At 48.7% G+C, this 5,449-nt stretch overlaps 1 long non-coding RNA gene across 1 annotated transcript in view; it reads right to left on the bottom strand.

The window, feature by feature from the left end:
• Positions 1-287: 287 nt before the first annotated feature.
• Positions 288-5,449, bottom strand: part of LOC121040439 (uncharacterized) — a 44,535-nt gene continuing 39,373 nt past the window's right edge. Inside the window, exons 2-4 of the long non-coding RNA XR_005795293.1 lie at positions 4,086-4,209; positions 2,405-2,503; positions 288-924 (exon numbers count right to left, since the gene is read on the bottom strand). This is a non-coding gene — a long non-coding RNA (uncharacterized LOC121040439). The remainder of the gene's footprint in view (positions 925-2,404; positions 2,504-4,085; positions 4,210-5,449) is intronic.

Raw genomic sequence — 5,449 nt, 5'->3', positions numbered from 1 at the left:
TACCATGTTAAAAAGTTTATTTATTTTGAGAGAGAGAGAGAGAGAGAAAGCATAAGCAGGGAAGGGGCAGAGAGAGAGAGAGGGAGGGAGGCAGGGAGACAGAGAGAGAAAGAGAGAGAGAATCCCAAGCAGGTTCCATTGCTCTCAGCGCAAAGCCCGGTGCAGGGCTCAAACTCACAAACCATGAAATCACTACCTGAGCTGAAATCAAGAGTCAAACACTCAAACAAATGAGCCACCCAGACCCCCCTACCATGTTACAAAGTGCCTAAAGGATTCCGAAAAGATCTTGTAAAGCAAACAAGGATATTATTTAATACATTTCCATTTAACTTTAACTGCAATTTATTCAGAACTCTAACCTTTTGTGAACTTCTGACTCAGACTATTTCCTTATTGTACACCCACGACACCCTGTGGGCATGGGCGTCTATATTTTCAGTTAAACTCTACCCCCGATGTAGCATTTCCCTCCATTAGGCCTGCAGACAACAAATCACACAGCGCTGTATTCACACTACGCATGACGTTGTCCCCACAGTTGTCCCCACAGACGGTTTCCCTCTCTCTCCCTACGGTTGTTGCAAATATTTCAAAATATTTAGCGTGCTGGTAAGAAGTGCACGTAGGTACTATAGCATCACACACATTTTACTATTTTGATAGCTGAACTTCAATATAATCAGTTTCCTTTCGAATCCCCTGTATTTCAGTTCATCCATTCTGAAAGCATTGTTCGGCGAAGGGACCCACAGCATCACCAGACCAGTGGCTCCAGAAAGGCAAGGACCTCCCCTACGGGCCGCCTTGTCTTCCGGCAGGAGCGTCCATCGCTGGAGACCACGGAAGCCTTTCTTCACTCTGCAGCTCACTCAGAGCTCCAGCGTCTCCCCAACATCCGTCCCGCCTCGCCTCTCATTCATGCTGCAGGAAATCGCAGCCTCAGTGTGCTTGCCTGCTGCCCACAGCATTAACGTCTGCCACCCAGAGCTTTCCCCAATCACACCTGCTCTGCCCCGGGCGCAGGGAAAGCCCCCCACCTCTCTGGCCTTCAGAGGGAAGCTGTCTGTAGCTAGAGTGCTGATAAACTGAAAAGTTACACCCAGAGCCAGGATCAGGCTGTGTCTGCAGAGTCCCTCAGAAGCAATGAACACAGCTCGCAAACTCCCTCTGATGCCAACGGCATTCTGCTAACGGGCTCAGGTTCCCTTCCAAGGAAGCCGAAAATGCCGCCCCAAATATTTTCCAACGAGTCTAAAGCCGGGACTGAAGGACGTTCCATCACCTTTAGTGAAACCTCCCCTCCTTGAATGACCTGACCCGGATCTTCAAGCACACCGCCCTCCGGGGGAAACGTGGGGTGATGCTTTGCCACCTGGGTGCTCAATGAGGACTGGAGGGTCCCACATTTCGGGTTGCATGTGGGGGCACCACGGAGCCATTCTGCTCTCCAGGTGGCCGGCCATCTGCTGTTCATTCACCAGGGTGTTTGCAAAGCCTTCTGCAAAGGTGAAGCCCAGGGCCGGGGACAGAAGATCCCGGGCTAGCCATGGGGAGATTCTGGATTCAAGCCCAAATTTCCCTTGCCTGCTGGATGCATCTGGACAGCGGCTCCCCACATCCCTGGGCCTCACAGTTCCCATGTGTAGAACGAGAAAGGAAGATGGGGTATTTCCTCTCTTTGAGGCTTTGGGTACCGACATCAAAACCAGAGTCCCTTCAAGGGGGGGGGGGGAATGGCAGTGCTGTCCACAGCCAGCGCTGCCGAACCCAGAGCCCCCTGCCATGAGAAGGACCCCCTTCCTGGAGGCAGGAGGCCCAGGGGTGTTCAGCCAACAGTCCAGGAAGTGCAGGGGACCCAGGGCTATGCTCGGGGACAGGGCTGCCCATCGCTGGGTCTTAACCTTCCTTACATACTTCTTTCTGGGTCCCACGGGGTCACGGCCGTGCTGACCGGGGTGAGGAAGGCTGGCCCTGGGGCCCTCTGGGAGCGGCGCGTGGGCCACAGTGCATGCCATCCCTGCCTCCCCCGGGGGGATCCCGAGTGGGCGTGCAGAAAACAGGGTGGGGACTCATTGCCCCGAAAAGTCTCTCGGGCCAACCCTTGGTTCGCAGCAGGGGGCTAGGGGGGCAGAGAGGCGAAGGTCCTCGCTCAGGGGCACACAGTAGTGTCAAGAGAGCTAGGATGTGGTCTCTCTCCCCATTTTTACTTATTTCGTTGTTGGTTTTTTTCATGACAAAAGGACGACACGTTTGCTGCATGACGCAGGCAACACAGAGGTGATGTATGAAGACAATCATCTCCTCTCGCTCTCGCCCCTCAACCCGCACCCTACGCGTGGTGAGCCTGTGCTCCTCCATGGGACCCCCCAGGGCGAGGGCAAAGCCACCTGCACCTGCTCACCTGGTCCCAAAAGGCACAGGAGGGGAGCTGACACTCCGGAGCTGATGGGGGCCGCCTCCCGGCTGTATTCAGAAGGCGTCTCTCCTTGGCCCCACCGACCTGGAAGAGAAAGGGGCTGTCAACCTTTTTTCCCCAAGGTGGATGCCAGTGCAGATTTCTGGAAAGGGGTCTTAAAAAACAAGACCCTTAAGGGGCGCCTGGGTGGCTCAGTCGGTTAAGAGTCCGACTTCAGCTCAGGTCGTGATCTCACGGTTTGTGAGTTCGAGCCCCACATCAGGCTCTGTGCTGACAGCTCAGAGCCTGGAGCCTGCTTTGGATTCTGTGTCCCCCTCTCTCTCTGCCTCTCCCCTGCTTGTTCTCTCTCTCTTTCTCCCTCTCTCAAAAATAAATAAACATTTTTTTAAAAGCCCTTAGCACTTGTTGGGAGGAGCACTGGGTGTTGTATGGAAGCCAATTTGACAATAAATTATATTAAAATTAATTAATTAATTAAAATAAAATAAGATGTTGATGATTGAAAGGATAAAGAGACACCCCCAGAGTCTATAGCTCATCTATCTCACACAGTGAAACACTGCCAACAAGATTATTTTGTGTTCATAATACGACCACTTCTCCCTCTTGTTGGATATTATCTCCTCTTTGAGATGCTTTGTAATAAATGCCAGTATATACTCTCTTCCAATGCTCGCATCACTCGAGGATGAGTTTTGTTTCTGATACAGCAAAATGGATTGAGCCTAGCCTAGTAACAATATATGTATGATACAAGTCAATTATTTGGGTTTGTACCATTTTTGGTACTGGCTTCAAGATAATGACTTTTTGCTATATAATTTTATTGTAATGACTTTCAATCTCTGCTAATCACATTACTAAACTAAAATTGTGAGTAAATAAAAACTTTTATAAATTCCAAAAATAAAATAAAATAAAATAAAATAAAATAAAATAAAATAAAATAAAGGCCTTTGTATGCCCCAGGAAAGGCCATCCTTCCTGGCCACCTGCCTTCACCCAGCTTCCAACTTCATCACCTCTAGCCTTGTGGTTGGTCTCCCAGCTTCCAGAACCACCCACTCAGTACCTTTCTACAGCACTACTGGAGTGAGCCTCCAAATCCACAACTGCTGAAAACCTTCCAGTGCCTCTGCGACCCCAGTATTTGCCAAGATATCCAGGCAGAAGGTCCAGAACCCACCCCCCCACCAACCCTTTGTGATCTGCCCCCAGAAGACCTCACCAGCCTCACCTCTACTGAAACTTCCCACTCACTATTTCCTTCCATCCCCTTGCAATTACTTGTAGTTCTTGGAAGAGATTATGCATTTTTTTAACCAAACTTTCTGTTTGGGGAGACTTGTATGTTCACGTGTAGCTGTAAGGAATCACAGAGAGCCAGCTCAGGTACCCTTTACCTGGCTTTTCCGATGGAATCTGGAAAAGTTACAAAATCACCACCAGGATACTGACATGGACACAGCCAAGATACAGAACATTCCCAAAAGGGAATCTCTCAGGTGGCCCTTTCATAGCCATACCCGTCCCTCCCGCCCTCTCTCCATCCCTAACCCCTGGCAAGCACTCATCTGCTCTCCCTCCTATAATTCTGTCCTCTCAGTAATTTATATGAGTGGGATCCCACAGCCTTTGCCTGTTGGGGTTGGCCGTGTTCACTCACAGTGGTTTTCCTGAGATCCATCTAAAGCTGGGGCGTGTGCCGGGGGTCTGCTCCTTTTGTCGCTTGCTGGGTTCTGTTCCCTGGTATGGATGGATGCACCATGGTTTGCTTGCTGACTTGCCCACTGCAAAACAACATTTGGGTCGTTTCCATGTTGTGGCTATCGTGAATAATGATGCTGTAAATACCGGAGCACAGATCTGGCATGAACCCAAGTCTTTATTTCTCTGCAGGCCTGGGGAATGCTCGGCAATGCAATGGCTGGGTTGCATGGTCAGCTTTGCAGGAAACTCCCAAGCTGTTTTCCAGAACAGCTGGGCCATCTTATGTTTCTACCTGCAGCATACGAGCAATCCAGCTTCTCCACAACCTCACCAACCTTTAGTGTTGTCACTATTTTTCATTTTAGCCCTTCTGATAGGTAGTGTGAAATCTCCTTGTGGTCTTTGTTTGCATTTCCCAGATGGCTAACGACATGGAATATCTTTCCCTGTGCTTGCCATCGTCCGTGTATCTTCTCTGGGGAAACCTCTTCACCTATTCCAGTTGTGTTCTTTCTTTTTTTAATTTTATGTATTTAAATGCAAGTTAGTTAACATACAGTGTAGTATTGGTTTCAGGTTAGAACCCAGTGATTCATCACTTAATATGACACCCAGGGCTCATCCCAACAGGTGCCCTCCTTAATGCCCATCACCCGTTTAGCCCATCCCCCACCCACCTCCTCCACCAACCCTCAGTTTGTTCTCTGTATTTAAGAGTCTCTTATGGTTTGCCTCCCTCTCGGTTAGTAACTTATTTTTCCTTCCCTTCTCCTATGTTCGTCTTGTTTCTTAAATTGCACATGAGTGAAATCATGTGGTATCTTTCTCCGACTGACTTATTTCATTTAGCATAGTACACTCTAGTTCCATCCATGTTGTTGCTAATGGTAAGAGTTCATTCTTTTCCGTCGCTGAGTAATGTTCCCTTGTAGATACGTACACACCACATCTTCTTTGTCCATTCATCGATCGATGGGCATTTGGGCTCTTTCCGTAATTGGGCTATTGTTGATAGCACTTTTATGAACATGGGGGTGCGCGTGCCCCTTAGAATCAGCATTTTTGTATCCTCTGGATAAATCCCTAGTAGTGCAATTTCTTTGCCAGGGTGGCTGCCCCAGTCTGCATTCCCACCAACACTGCAAAAGCGTTCCCTTTATTCCGCATCCTCACCAATATCTATTGTTTTCTGACTTGTTAACGTTAGCCATTCTGACAGCTGTGAAGTGCTGTCTCATTGTGGTTTTGATTTGTATTTCTCTGATGACGAGTTCAGTCATGTTCTAATTGAATTGCTTGAGTTTTTTTTTTTTTTTTTTT

Source organism: Herpailurus yagouaroundi, unplaced genomic scaffold, assembly GCF_014898765.1.
Source record: "Herpailurus yagouaroundi ecotype Mexico unplaced genomic scaffold, PumYag 182, whole genome shotgun sequence".
In the NCBI taxonomy this organism is placed as follows: domain Eukaryota; kingdom Metazoa; phylum Chordata; class Mammalia; order Carnivora; family Felidae; genus Herpailurus; species Herpailurus yagouaroundi.
Note: the sequence above shows the minus strand (reverse complement) of the source record. Positions and strands in the feature narration are given on the sequence as shown.